Source organism: Tupaia chinensis, unplaced genomic scaffold (genome assembly GCF_000334495.1).
Source record: "Tupaia chinensis unplaced genomic scaffold, TupChi_1.0 Scaffold000007_1, whole genome shotgun sequence".
NCBI classification, from domain to species: Eukaryota; Metazoa; Chordata; class Mammalia; order Scandentia; family Tupaiidae; genus Tupaia; species Tupaia belangeri.
This window is the reverse complement of record NW_006159436.1, coordinates 2,288,469-2,303,831: the sequence shown is the minus strand read 5'-3', so window position 1 is coordinate 2,303,831 and position 15,363 is coordinate 2,288,469. Positions and strand designations below refer to the sequence as shown.

Sequence of the window (15,363 nt, the reverse complement as noted above, 5' to 3'; positions counted from 1 at the left end):
GCTGGATCTGGGACTCGAACTGTAGTCAACTGTGTGGGAGTCTAGCAACGTAACCATTATGCCATCTGTTGGTCCTTCATTTCACTTATTTTTTTTTTTTTTAATTTCCAGAGGGTGTGTACACTTGCCAGAGAGAGATGGGGAGGTAGAAAGAGAGCAAGAAGGAGAAAGCACCCCCTCATTGAGCATGGTCATGACACGATCCCTTCTCCTCCATTTGTGCATTCTGTCCAGATTTGGTGCATGCATGTGTGCTGGGAGTGTTTCCATGTTTGTAATAATGTTCCCGCCCCATTGCCCTACTCTGTAAGAAAGGCACCAATGCCAACTCTAGTTGTATTGGGTCATCAGAAAAGTCATGACACATTTTTGCACAGAAAAACAGAAAAATACATCATGATTTTTCCGATGACTCAATTTAAGCTTTCACAACTCTGTATGCTTTTCCAACATTTTGAGAAGGGCCATATTTGAACCCATGCCATCACCACCCGTGGTACAGTTTGAAAAGGTTATGGTAGAATAAGTCCCCAAATCAATACCTAAAAGTTTTGCCTTTGTACCTTCTACCAAGATTTTCTTTGGTGGTCCACGTAGGGTCGCCTATAGAAAATGAACTCCACCTCTCATCAGTTTAATCCTTTCCGTATAACCCTTGAGTTTTTGAAATTCACCTTCAAAGTTTATTTCCACGGAGGGGTATACAGTAGTGGTTACCTAGGACTTTGAACCTCTTCGAGAAGCCATCAAAGTCAGAACTAAGACCACATATCCTAAGTCCACTCTGAGCAGCTGAGGGAGAAGAAACTGGGTCAATGCCTTCCCCCCACCCCGCTCCCGAGATATTTTTGCTATAGGGATCATGCATTGGTCGGAGAGACAGAGAGAGACAGAAAGGCAGAAAACAACGAATCACCCCCAGGGGAGTGGCCACGCAGCAATCCCCTCTCCTCTGTTCTCCTCTTGGGATCTTGGGCACGCACACATGACTGGTGTGAGTTTCAAGTCACCAGATCCGGGACTCGAACTGTGGTCCATTACGTGGGAGTCCAGTGATGTAAACATTCTACCATCTGCTGGTCCCAGGGCCAGTGCCCTTTTTTGTGGTACCCAAATTCTTTCCTGCTTGCTCTCATCTTTGTTGTTGCTGGATACCGTTAGCTGCTTGATGAAAATCAAATACGCTATGAGTTCTATCCAATATGATACACCTTTCTCCTGCCAGGCTTCTTGATCTGCTATTCATTCTATATGAACACATTCACACTCTATCTTTCCAAATGTTTTACTCAAATAGCTCCGAACTCAAACCAGTCACGTCCACAAAATACTTCTAGGTATCCAAAGAAGCAAATAGTAGGAACCTATCATTTTTGCTGAATGCAAGCAGGTGGGGTACAGCAGGGGGCTAGGTACCTTTTCCTTTTTACATTTCTTTCTCTGCTTCTTCAAACAATCCAGTTGTATATCTTGCCACCCCATTTCTCACGAATGCAGTGACATTTAGATTTTTTACTCCACTGGGTAAAATATGCAAATCACATTGCACGGAATCCACACCTGTATGGCTGGCATTATTACCATCCTGGAGTGGCATGCAATGTTGGCATTGAATGCCAGCAGACTCACCGCCTTCTCTTTGCCTTCGTTGACCCACCGTGTGCTGTAACCGTTTTTTTTTTTGTAATTACAAAGTCTACGTAGTAAATGTGCACACCATAAAGGTGCAGCACAATAACTTTTTTTTTTTTTTCAGAACTAATCAACGCAGAGGAAGCAAATGGAGAAGTGGAGCATATTGTGTTTGGGGCCGTCCTCTGGGCCTGGAGCAGGCTTAGCTCTGGTCTGTTCACTTACATGTTCCAATAAATTCTTTCATTATTTAAGAGACATCAACTGTTTGTTTCTAAGCATTTTCATTAGGAGAGGTCCTAATTCATACTGCACACTGCTAGAGCATGTGTCTTCTGGCAATCAGTCTGGACCACCCTTGCTTTTCAGCATTTGATTCAGACACCATGTCCTCTATGAGGTCTTTCCTGTCATTGTCCCCTTGCCACCTGGCACACGTGACCATGCCATTCTCTGGCTTCCACTGTACGCTGGGCAGAGTTTGTCACCACCATTTGAAATAGACCATTGAACTTACTTGTGCACATGTATGTGTAGTTGGCTGTATTTTTTTGGGGGGGGGAGGATGTTCTTTCTGTCTTTCTGTCTCATTTGCTCATAAGTGCACCTGTCCTCTGACCTTAGAAAGGGAAAAACAATTACAGCTATTGACCCAGTCTTGATTCCAACCACAGGCTGGGATGTTGAGTCAACCTGAAACATGCCAGGCACCACGCCCAGGATCCCTAACAGCTGGAGGGCTGGAGGGAAGGGAGTGGGCATCATGAGACCTTTTGCAGGCTGTCTCTCTCTCTCTCTCTTTTACTCTATCTCTTGCACACATGTGCATATGCTCTCTTACATAAATAATAATAATAATAAAATAAACTTAAAAAAAAAACAACATATGTAACCAGCAAGCCAGACTGCTTCCCTTGCAACCCAGCATCCACTTCCATCCAGCAGCGTCCCGACTCCGTGAGGTCAGTCTCCTGATTTCCAACATCAGATCTAAGCAGAGTCCTAGAGGATGTTGTTCATCAAAAACATTTGTGAGACTCACCCATGTTCTCTGCAGCAATCGTTTCCCCAATGTTGTTGCTATCTAGCACTCCACTGCATAAAGAGTCTGTATTTTATCCATTTTACTCTTTCAGCATTCAGTCCCTTTCGGTTCAGAGCACTTATGAGTAAGGCTGTGAGCATTCTCGTGCTTGCCATCTGGGGCACGGACCTGGGTGCTGGGTGTAGGCCCAGGAGTACCATGACTGGATTAGATCAATGCATCTGCTTTCCAAGTGGCTGCGCAGCTTTCTCATCTCTCGGGGTTGTCTGTCTAACTTTTTTTTAAACTTTCATCTCCCACATCCAATCAAGCACCAAATCCTTAATTTGTCTGTTTCTCTCATCCCTGGTAATCCCCCTTCCCCCAACCTGTCCTCCTGCGACTGCTTTAATTCACACACAGCACACAGAAGAGATGCAGATTTCCCCACTCCCCTGCTTCCTATTGAATTCAGAATGAAATACAAGTGTGTCCACTCTGCGATATCAATGACCTATTCCTGTATAGCAAGTCACCTTAAAACAGAGTTGATTTTCAAAAGCTGCCATGCCTGGGGCCAGCAGGTGGCATGGCGGTTAAGACGCCAGATTCCCACATGGGCAACCACTATTTGAGTCCCAAACCTGGTGGTTTACTTTCTCATTTTCCCTGTCTCTTTCTGTGGGGGTGTGTGTGTGTCTGGTGTGTGCATGTACCCTATAACAAATTAAGTAATAATAAAGAAAGTTAAATAAGTCATTCTTTTTTTTAAAATAATTATTTTGATTTAACTGAATTACTTATTTTGTGTTATTTATTTATTTATTTATTTATTTATTTAAATTTTACCAGAGAGGGAAAAAGTGAGAGAGACAGGGAAAGCAAGAAAGCAAGCTGCCAGGTCTGGGACTCAAACCATGGTTGGCCATGTGGAAGGACAGTGCTGTTAACCACCATGCCATCTGCAGGCCCTTAAATAAATAATTCTCTCTCTCTCTCTCTCTCTCCATTCCTTATCTGGACACCATTCTGCAATTTGGGCCAGGCTCTGGGGGGGCAGCTTGTCTCTGTTCCATGTGGTGTTAGCTGGGCAGAGTGGCCCAGGTGGAGGTGTCTACAATGGCTTCACTCCCATGCAAGTCACCTCAGCCCATGGGGTCAGACAGCTCAAGAGCTGGCCTACCCTGTTGTTGCTCATCTTCTGGGACCCTTCTCTCTCTTTCCTGCTCTCTCCTTTTTTATTTTATTTTATTTATTTACCATGTGGCCTCTCTTTATAGTGGGGTAGACCAATTTCTTTTCATGATGGCTCAGCACTTCAAAGCAGAAGTTCCCAGGTCTCTAGAGCTGGAACTGCAGTGTCACTCTGCTGCACTCTACTGGTTGAGGCAAGTCACACGGCTGGGCTGGATTCCAAGGAGGGGCAACACTTTCCTCTTGCTGAAGGACAGACTGTGCTCCCTACGGGGTGGCTAACCTGGTGGCAGCCATTTCTACAGACATCCGCCTTGCCTGCTTCAGAGCCCTGACGAGGAAACCCCCAGCAACTGCACACGGTCTTTCGGTTCCTTAAATGGGTCAATCTCATTCCTACCTTGGGATCTTTGCCCTTGCTATTCCTCTGCCTGAAATATTTTCCGCTCAAGTGTTAGCATAACTGGATTTTTCTTGTCTTTCAGAGGTTCTCAGGGAAATCTTCCCTGGTGATTCATTGAAACACAGTGCCCACTTTCCATCTCTCTCTCTCTCTCTCTCTTTTTTTTTTTTTTTTCAAGAGAGGTTTTTGCTATAGGGTGTGTGTACTCACTGGAGAAACAGAGAGACACAGAGAGACAGAAAGTGAGAAATCACTCTCCAGGGGGACAGCTACACTGCAGTCCCTTTACCTCTAGTCTCCTCTTGGGATTTTGGGCACGCACATACACACACTCAGCATGAGTTTTAAGCAGCCAGGTCCGAGACTCGAACCATGGCTTACTATGTGAGACTCCAGTGACTTAACCATTACGACTTAACCATTACACTATCTGTTAGTCCCTCTTTTTTTTATTACTTATTTTAATTTGATTTATTATTATCATTATTATTTTTAATTTTATATTGGGCATGTGCACTCACCAGAGACAGAGAGAGAAGAGAGAGGGAAAGTGAGAAAGCAAGCCCCCAGGTCTGAGACTCAAACCAAAGTCAGCCATGTGGGAGTCCAGTTGCCTTAACCACCATGTCCCCCGCTGGTTTTTTTTCATCTCCTCTTGCTACTTATTTTTCTTAACACTTTCCACCAACTGTTGTTTTTAAATACATTCTATGTGTGCATGTGTGTATGTTATATATTTACTGTCTGTGTCCACATACTAGAATATAAAGTGATATTGTCTATATCCCAGCATGTGGTAAATCACCCATGACAGAGGATTTGCTCAATAGGCATCATTCTAATGACTTAATAATCCAATGGATTTCCAGCTCAATACAATTACATTTCTTTCACTTTCTTGTTATTCTTTTTCTTTTAGCTTGGCTTCTAATTTGCATTTTTTTGGCTTCTTGTATGTGATCATTACTCACATAGAATCACTTATACCACATCATGGAGATTCATATTGAATATTTTTGTTGCTTACTCTTTTTTGGGGGGAAAAGTTTTTTTTTTTATGTTCTTTTTTTTTTTTTTCCCTATAGGGTATGTGAGCTCACCAGAAAGACAGAGAGAGACAGAGAGACAGAAAGTGAAAAATCACTCCCCAGGGTGGATGGCCATGCTGCAATCAGAACTAGTCCGGACCAGTCTGAGCCAATCTGACCCGGTTTGAACTAGTCTGAACCGGTTTGAGCCGGTTGGAACAAGTTTGAACCAGTCTGAACCAGTCTGAACTGGACAGACCTAGTCCAAACTGATCTGAGCCAGTCTGAACTGGTTTGAGTAAGTCCAAACCAGTTTGAGTTAGTCTGAGCCAGTTTCAGCCAGTCAGAATCGGTTTGAACTGGTCCAAACTGGTCAGAGCTGGTCTGAACTGGTTTGAACCAGTCTGAACTGGTCAGAACTAGTACAAACCGATCTGAGCCAGTCTGAACTGGTTTGAGCCAGTCCGAACTGGTCAGGACTAGTACAAACCGATCTGAGCCAGTCTGAACTGTTTGAGCCACTCTGAACTGGTCAGGACTAATACAAACCGATTTGAGCCAGTCTGAACTGGTTTGAGCCAGTCCGAACTGGTCAGAACTAGTGTAAACTGATCTAAGCCAGTCTGAGCCAGTTTGAACTAGTCCAAACTGGTCAGAGCCGGTCTGAATCGGTTTGAGCCAGTCTGAACTGGACAGAACTAGTCTGAATTAATCTGAGCCAGTCTAAAGTGGTTTGAATGTGTCTGAACCAGTCTGAACCAGTTTGAGCCGGTTGGAACTGGTTTGAACCAGTCCATACCGGGCAGAACTAGTCTAAACCGATCTGAACCAGTCTGAGATGGTTTGAACCAGTCTGAAATGGTTTGAACCAGTCTGAACAGGTTTGAGCCAGTCTGAACTGGTCAGAACAGGTATGAACCATTTTGAACCGGTTTGAGCCTGTCCAAACCGGTTTGAGCAAGACCGAACCAGTTTGAGCAAGCCTGAACTGGTCAGAATTAGTGTCAACCTGTCAGAACCAAAATGAGCCAGTCTGAACAGATCTGAGCTAATCTGAACTGGTCTGAACTGGTTTGAGCCAGTCTGAAGCAGTTTGAGCCAGTCAGAACCAGCCTGAGCTAGTCTGAACAGATCAGAGCAGGTTTGAGCCAATCTTAACTAGTCAGAAAGGGTTTGAGCCAATCTGAACTGGTCAGGGCCAGTCTGAACTGGTCAGAACTGGTTTGAGCCAGTTGGAGCCAGGCAGAACAGATTCATGCCAGTCTGAACTGGCCAAGGCTGGTCTGAACCGGCTTGGGTCAGTCTTAACCAGTTTGAGCAAATATGAACTGGTCAGAACTAGTCCAAACCAGACTGGATTGATCTGAGCCATTCTGATCCAGTTTGAGCCATTCTGAACTTGTCAGGGCTGGTCTGAATTGTTTGAGTCATTCTGAACCGGTTTGAGCCAACCTGAACTGGTCAAAACTATTCTCAATGGATCAGAACTGGAATGAGCCAGTCTGAACCGGTCAGAACTGGTTAGAGCCAATTTGAGCCGGTTTGAGACAGCCCGAACCAGACAGAACTAGTTGCAACTGGTCAGAACTGGAATGGGCAAGTCTGAACCAGTTTGAGCAAGTCTGAACTGGTCAGAAATAGTCCCAACCCACCTGGAACAGTCTGCACCATTCTGATCCACACTGAGCCAGTTTGAACTGGTCAGGGCCAGTCTGAATTGATTTGAGCCAGTCAGAACTTGTTTGAGCCAGTCTGAACCAGTCAGAACTAGTTTCAACTGGTCAGGACTGGTCTGAGCCAGTCTGAATGGGTTTGAGCCAACCTGAACTAGTCAGAACTAATCTCAACTGGTCAGAACCAGAATGAGCCAGTCTGAATGGATTTGAGCCAGCCTGGACCATTCAGAGCTGGTCTGAACTGGTTTGAGCCAGTTGAGACTGGTCCAAACCAGTTTGAGCTGACCTAAACTGGTTTGGGCCAGTCTTAACTGGCCAGAACAAATCCAAACCATTCTGTACCAGTTTGAGCCAGTCTCAACCAGTTTGAGTCCATCCGAACCAGTTTGAGTCAGTCTGAACTGGACAGAACTGGTATGAACCTGTTTTAGCATCCTATGTTACCACAGTACGTTAATCAAAACTAAGGGATCCGTGTGGTACTATACTATGACTAGATACCATGCTTTCTTCTGATTTTATGTTTGTCCCCAATGTCCTTTTCCAGTTCCATCATCCCAGGCAGGATACCTTGGTTAGTCATGTCTCCAGAGCTCCTCTCAGATACGACAATTTCTCAGATTCTTATTTTGGTAACAGTTTCAAGGACTAGTCAGTTATTTTATAGGATATCTGTCAGTTTGGTTTGTCTGATGTTTTTCTCATGATTAGACTAGGGTATTAGCTGTTGGGGAGGAAAAGCCACAGAGGTAAAATGCATTCTTGGGCCAGCAAGTGGCATGGTGGTTATTACTACATTCTTGGAAAATATGTCCCACATGACCAACTACGCGGTTCAGGTCCCAGACCTAGAGGCTTGGAAACCATGCCACACTTGTGGGTGTGCATGCCCAGAGTTCCTAGAGGAGAATGGAGGAGAAGTTACTGTGACATGGCCGTCCCCTTTGGAGAGGCGATTTCTCACGCCCTCGCCCCGTCTTTCTCCAGTGAGTGCCTTATAGCAAAATGAAAACCAGCAAAATCAAGCGTGCTCACGCACATCATGTCACGGGAACATGTTAGCAGCATGACTAAATGCCGATGACGTTGACCTTGTTCACCTGGCTCAGGGAATGCCGCCCAGGTTTCTTCATTACAAAGTTACTCTGATTTTCTTCCTCTTTCCTTGCAATATTCTTGGAAAATGTCACGAAATGTAGCCCACACTTAAAGGGTGGAGATATGAGTTCCTTTTCTCACAGGAGATTTCCCTGTTTCCATTTATTTATCAATCACGTATTTATATCTACTTATCTATCTATTTATATCCGTCTAGACTCCAAGATATTTATTTTATGCTGTGGGCTATCATCCATACCTTGCTGCTCAGCTCGCCCCTGCTTTGGTCTTTGGGAGCTTTCAGTTAGTTCCTGTGGCCCTCCGACATCCCCATGCTCAATCTGAACCCTTCCTTACTTTCTGGAGCAACAAGACGCTGCAGGCTCAGCTTGTATATCCCCGGGTCTACAATCGCCGAGTTCTTAAGAAATCCTGATTCTTCTCATTGGTATTAGAAGTGGTGTTAGGAAGCAAGCTTTGTGCACTGATCCTGCTTGTTCATACCACTGTGCCACTCCTTCTGGGAACGTTCGGTGGACAGAGCTAGGAAATCCATGTGTACGTGCTAATGCACACTTACCTGCAATTATTTCTCACTGTGTTTGTATGTATAAATCTAAACATGAGTTCATAGTGACTTCTCTAAGTCGATTCCAATACCACACAATTAATTCTACCCTTCAAGATGGTGATTTTATTTTAACTTCCAGAGGGCACGTGCACTTTCCAGAGAGACAGAGAGAGGGAGAAAGCTCCGGTCAGTGAGGCACAGACACGCCGTAATCCCTTCTCTTCCATTTCTATATCCTGTCAGAATTTATACTTACCTGAAATAGGGCATATATGCTCTATGGAATACTACTCAGCCATAAAAATCAAGGGACCCTGATATTTGATACGAAGTGGACGCATATGGAAGACTCAGTGCTAAGCGAAGCAAGCCAGACTATGAAAGACAGACTTTGTGTATCCCCACTCAATGTATACCGAATGTCTGAGCTCCACAGCAGAAGCTGAAAGTTTGGAAGGTGTAGGAGCAGGGAGGGCAATAGTATATACCAGAGATAGTAAGGACAGGGGTAGTACGGGGCGAGTAATGGAGGGAGGGAGGGAGGGAGGGGAACAGGGGAAGATAAAAAAGTACGTATAACTAAGAAAAAAATGGAAAGCTATTTGCTGATGATAATGTATGTAGTAACGTCTGTCTTGACTATATGCATGGTGTTCATGCTGGAAAAAGAAATGTTGTACACTGTAAAGACATATGTGATTAAATGTAAATTAAATTTTAAAATTAAAAAAAAAGAATTTAAGGTAGGTGCCTACCGTGCTTCTCAAGTTGCTGGGGTCAGGATTTGATTTGAACTGCACCATCAGCCATGTGGGATCTAGCTCCTTTATCCACTAGGCAGTGGGACCAACTCTGGCTGGATACTTTTCTTGTGAGGGCAAAAGGACAGGAAATTGCCAAAGTGTGACAAAACATTTCAGAAAGTGGTAACAACCTCAGTTCTGTTTTTAAAAATTATTTATTTAATTTTGTTTATTATTATCATGCCTTTTAAATTTGCTATAGGGCACATGCACTCATCAGTGAGGGTGAGAGAGATAGAGAAAAAGAGAAAGTAAGCCATCAGGTCTGGGACTCAAACTACAAAACAGCCATGTGGAAGTCCAGCACCTTAGCCATCATACCACCTGCTGGCTCAACAATGCTGGTTTCATAACAGAGCCAAGTATGCCTCACTACATGACTGAAGTGATTGAGAAGCAATGTTTTCCCCTCAGAACTTTAAAGCCTGTAGGTTAAACAGAATTCATATCACGAAGAAGAGGAAAATAGAAATCATTTCCAGAGCTCTCAGCACACTAAACATAACATCAAGTTCACTACCCTCCTTATTTTAACTGGGCTGTTTAGTGGCTTCAAGTACATTTGGAGTTTCATACACCCACCTCCAGAAGTCTTTTCATCTTGTAAAATGGAAACTCTATATCCATTAAACACTCCCCATACAATAGCCCCTGGTAACCACCATCCTACTTTCTTTCTTCCTTTCTTCTTTCTTTCTTTCTTTCTTTCTTTTTTAATTTAAAAAATTTTTTTGCCGGGGACCAGCAGTTAGCGTAATGGCTATGTCGCTGGGCTCCCCTGTAGTCGACCGCGGTTCGCGTCCTGAACCCGGTGGCTTAAAACTCACGTTGGGCGTGTGTGCGTGCGTGCCCAAGATCCCGAGAGGAGAATGGAGGAGAAGGGATTGCGGTGTGGCATCCCCCCCTGGGGGATGATTTCTCGCTTTCTGTCTCTCTGTCTCTCTCTGTCTGTCTGACGAGCGCATGCGCCCTATAGCAAAAACCTCTCAAAAAAAAAAATTTTTTTTTTTGCCATAAGTTGTGTGCACACTGGAGAGAGAGGAAAAATTAGAAATTGCCCCCCTCTTCCCCAGCAGAGTTGGCCACGCTGCAATCTTTTCTCCATTCTCTTTTTGGGATTTTGGGCATGCATGTACCTGGCAGGTTTTTCAGGCTGCTGGGTCCAGACTGGTCCAGACTTAAACCACAGAGTCAGTCGTGTGGAATTCAGTGCCTTAACCACCGTGCCACTTGCTGGCCCCCATTCTGCTTTCTGACTCTATAAATTTGACTGCTTTAGGTATCTCACTTGGGATCATACATCACTTGTCTTTTGGGAACTGGCTGATTTCGTGTAGCATGGCATTTCCCACGTTCAGTCACACCATAGCATGTATTGGAATTTTTTCCTTCTTGAGGCTGGATAATATTCCACTGTGGGTAGGTATCATACTTTGCTTATCCAGTCACCTGTGGGTGGACACCTGGAGAGCTTCCTTTTGTTAGCTCTTGTGAATACTACTGTTAGGAACATGGGTAGGCAGGATTCTACAGCTTGAATCCCAGACCAGAGAAACAGATCTCTCTCAAGAGAATTTATCAGTAAGGGTGGATGTGAGTGTTTTTGCACGTGGGACACACTTTGTGCCAAAGGCAGGAGGTCGTCTGCGTCCTTCCCCACGAGCCTATGGTTCTCAGCAGTTTTCACTTGCCCAGCAGTTTGAAAGGCGGAGCAGAAGCATTTTAGATTGCTCTTCGCATTTGCTTGTTAGTCAAACAAAGCGTTGGAGGGGTGTTTTCTCTGAATGACTTCCTGGTTTCCTTGTCATGACAGTTTACAGTTCCCTATCCTTGGAGGCCAGAAACTGACATAGTGGGGAGGAATCTGGACCTTTGAGAACAAGATTTTCTAGGAAACGATATAAAATTACCTCTTCAGGGACCCGCAGATGGCATAATGGCTATGTCGCTGGACTCCCATGTGGTTGACGGGGCGGATCGAGTAGGACCCCCAGCGGCTTAAAACTCATGCCAGGCACATGCGCACGCGTGTGTGGGTGTCCAAGATCCTGAGAGGACAAGGGAGAAGGGATTCCGGTGTGGCCATCTCCCCAGGGGGTGACTTCTCGCTTTCCGTCTGTCTCCCCAGTGAGTGCACACACCCTATAGCAAAAATCTCTAAACAAACAAACAAACAAAAAACCCCAGAATTACCCCTTCAGAGACTACTGTTGGGGAGGAGGATGGAGCGCCAACATTGATCACGTGAATGGGTCAGTTTACCTCATTAGTACAGAGCCACGAACTGGGCAGTACCAATTCATGTTCTTATCATCTAGGGGACAACAGCATGTTGGGAACACCTTCCAACTTTAACATTTTAAGGCTGATTTTAAAGCTGTGTAAGCATCAAGGGCTTTTTTTCCCCTTTTTCCTTCAGATTGCTAGATCCAGGATTCAAACTACGCAGTCTACCATATGGGATCCAGTTGCCTTAACGACCATGCCATTGGCTGGCCCAAGAATCTTCCTTTCTGTTTTTTGCTTTTAAGAATTATTTATTTAATTTTATTTATTCATTCATTTATTTTAATTTGACCAGAGAGAGACACACAGAGAGAGGGAAAGGGAGAAAGCAAGCCACCAGGTCCAGGACTCAAACCATGATCTGCCATGTGGAAGAGTCTAGCACCTTAACCACCACACCACTTGCTGGTTCCCTAAGAATCTTGTTTTTAATGTTAAAATCTGATAAACATTTGTTTGGGGCAGAGGCATTCACAACATCATGGATTCATTATGTGTTTGACTATGTTAAAAGAGATTTTTTATACCTTGTCAATGACATAATATTAAAATCTGATTAGATGAATAACATGCATTCTAGTATTCTTACGATCATTCGTTTTTGATAGGTTGGGATCTGTTTCTATTTGGTATGTTACCATAAAGAGTATAAATGAAGGGACCAGCATGTAGCATGGTGGTTAAGGGGCCAGAGTCCCACATCACAGACCATGGTTCCAGTCTCAGGTCTCGTGGCTTGAAAATCACGCTGGTCACTTGTGCATGCCCGAAATCCCAGGAAGAGAATGGGGGAGGGATTGCAATGTGGCCATACCCCCAACATGAGGGGTTTCTCACTTTCTCTCCCAATGTCTCTGTGTCTCTTCAGTGAGCACATGCATCCTATGGCAAAAAACCTTAAAAGGAAATAATATAAACGGACAATTAAATGTGTCTATTTCAGGTATCAATTTGCTTTTATGAAAAGTAGGAAATTACAGAAAAAGTAATTATGTTTTACTCTATAGTTTTGTAGTTGGAATTTCTTTTCTTTTCTTTTTTTTGGAGAGGTTTTTGCCATAGGGCACGTGTGCCAGCCAGAAAGATAGAGAGACAGAGAGACAGAAAGCAAGAAATCACCCCCCAGGGGGTATGGCCACGCCACAATCCCTTTTCCTCCAGTCTCCTCTCGGGATCTTGGGCATGCATGCACACGCGCCCGGTGTGAGTTTAAGCCATCGGGTCTGGGACTCAAACCGCAGTTGGCTACGGGGAGTTCAACGACATAGCCATTACACTAACTGCTGGTCCCTGTAGTTGGAATTTCTTACAATGAGTTTATATGAAAGTAAATTATGTAAACTTGCCCCATTTGATCTCTTTTGACCTATGAAAATAGCAATTTTGTATGGTTCAATCAAATATGCATGCTAAAGTTTTCACAGTGAGAATGTATGAATGTATCATGTCAATACATTACAGCTATTTAAAATGGATAGAACAAGAACTCCTACCAGAATAGGAGGACCAGTTTATGATTCAAATGGGACCTGAGAATTAACTTTCATAGAAACTGTTTGAAATGAATCCACATCACTCATTCATTTATTCGCTCCTCATGTCAGTCAGGCCTTCAGCAAATACTTACCAAGCATCTCCGATGGGCCAGGCACTGTTCTTGGCACATGGCAGTACCTCAACTTGGGGCTAATTTGAAGGAATGACTCAGCTTCAGCTCAGAAGTCCCTGAGGCCAACTGGGGCCTCTGCTGTGAGTACATTTGTTTTTACTATTGAGTCTGTCCACTGCTGCTTCCCACACCCTCTTACGGGTGCTGTTTCTCAGAGCACTTCTTAAAAGATTTACCTCGGTGCAAATCACTTTCAAAGTCAGTTTCCCAGGGAATCTATCCTATAACACGCACACACAACTAGATGATTATGTTGTAAATACTGTTTCCAACTGCATTTTATTACTTAATATATTGCAAATCTTCCTATATCATTTTGTTTATTTTTAAGAGGATTTTGCCTTAGGGAGTGTGTGCGTGCGGGGAGACAGACAGAGACAGTAGAGAGAAAGTAAGAAATCACCCCCCCACACACACGGGGATGACTATACCACAGTCCCTTCTCCTCTCTTCTCCTCCTGAGATCTTGGGCACACATACACATGCACCCAGCATGCTTTTCAAGCCACTGGGTCCTGGACTCAAACTGGGGTCAGCCACGTGAGAGTCCAGCAGTGTAGCCACTATGCCATCAGCTGGCCCATCATTTTGTTTGTTTTTAAAGACAGGGTCTTACTGTGTTGAGATCTTTCTGTCTCAGCCTCCCAGCTAGGACCACAGGCATGCATGGTCACACACAACTTATTTATTTTTACTTTTGTTTTTTTACATTCAGTCACTGTATATCTTTGCAGGATTGAAAATGAATTTTCCCAGCATGAATACCCTGTAAAATTTCACTAGAGAAATAGAAAAAGCATCCTTCATGGGGAATGGTTATGCTGAAATCCCTTCTCCTCTATTTCTTCCTCCTGTTGGATTTAGACATTCATTCATTTGCACTTGGCAGGTCTTTTAAACTCCCCATTCTGGGACTCGAATACACAGTTGGTTTGTGTGGGATCCATCCATCTCTGCTACCACACTATGGCCTGGTCTACCCAGCTCTGTTTTAGACACGTGCTTGCCGTGTTGCCCAGGCTGATCTCCAGGTCATGATCCTCCCGCTTCAGCTTTCTGATCACTGGGATTACAGGTGTATGCATTGTGCCCAGTCATTGTGTTGCACTGGGACTCAAACCTGGGTCTCCCATGTGGTCCAGCCTGCAGAACATAGCATCATAGCAGCTCACACAACCATAGTTGGGCCAAATGTAATCCTAACTATTGGCCTAGTATTCCATCATACCAAAACTTATTTAATCAGTCCTATTATTGAGCACTTAGGTTGGTTACAACTTTTAAATGTTGTAAACAGCAGTCAAGTGAACATTATCATATTAGATTTATGTTTGCAGGTTCTCTTTAAATTTCCTTGAAAAACATTCATTTAGAACATTCATAGACTTGAGGTTTCTGGCATAACTAGAATTACATTCTTTTGCTTTTTAAAATGTTTTAGAAAAAATGCCAAACTTCCAAAAAAGTTGCAAGGATAAGAACATAGAAGCACAAAGTGCATTTGCGTATACTTCCTCTGATTCACCTACTGTTAACATTTTACTCCTAAATGATGTATATTTTCTAAAAATAGGGATAAACAGATAACCACAGTATGATTGTTAACTTCAGGAAATTTTAATATGATAAACTTTTTGAGAGATTTTTTTCTATGGGGCACATGTGCTTGCCAGAGAGACAGAGACAGAGGGGATGGCCATGCCGCAATCCTTTCACCTCTATTCTCCTCTCAGGATTTTGGGCACACATGCACATGCATCCTGAGTGAGTTTAAAGCCACCGGGTCTGGGATTTGAACCGCAGTCAACTACATGAGAGCCCAGCAAGGTAACCATTATGCCATCTGCTGATTCCAATTTGATACAATATTGTATTGTCCATATTTCTTCCTTTTCTATTGAGTCTGTGATGTCTATAACGTTTCTTTTTTTTTTTTTTTTTTTTTTGTTGTGTTTTCGCTTTTGGGGTCTTGGGGTGCC

General features: G+C 43.8%; 1 pseudogene; it reads right to left on the bottom strand.

Annotated features, from left to right (window-relative positions):
* Nucleotides 1-299: 299 nt before the first annotated feature.
* The window catches only part of LOC102475273 (adenylosuccinate synthetase isozyme 2-like), a 20,568-nt pseudogene continuing 5,504 nt past the window's right edge, over nucleotides 300-15,363 (bottom strand).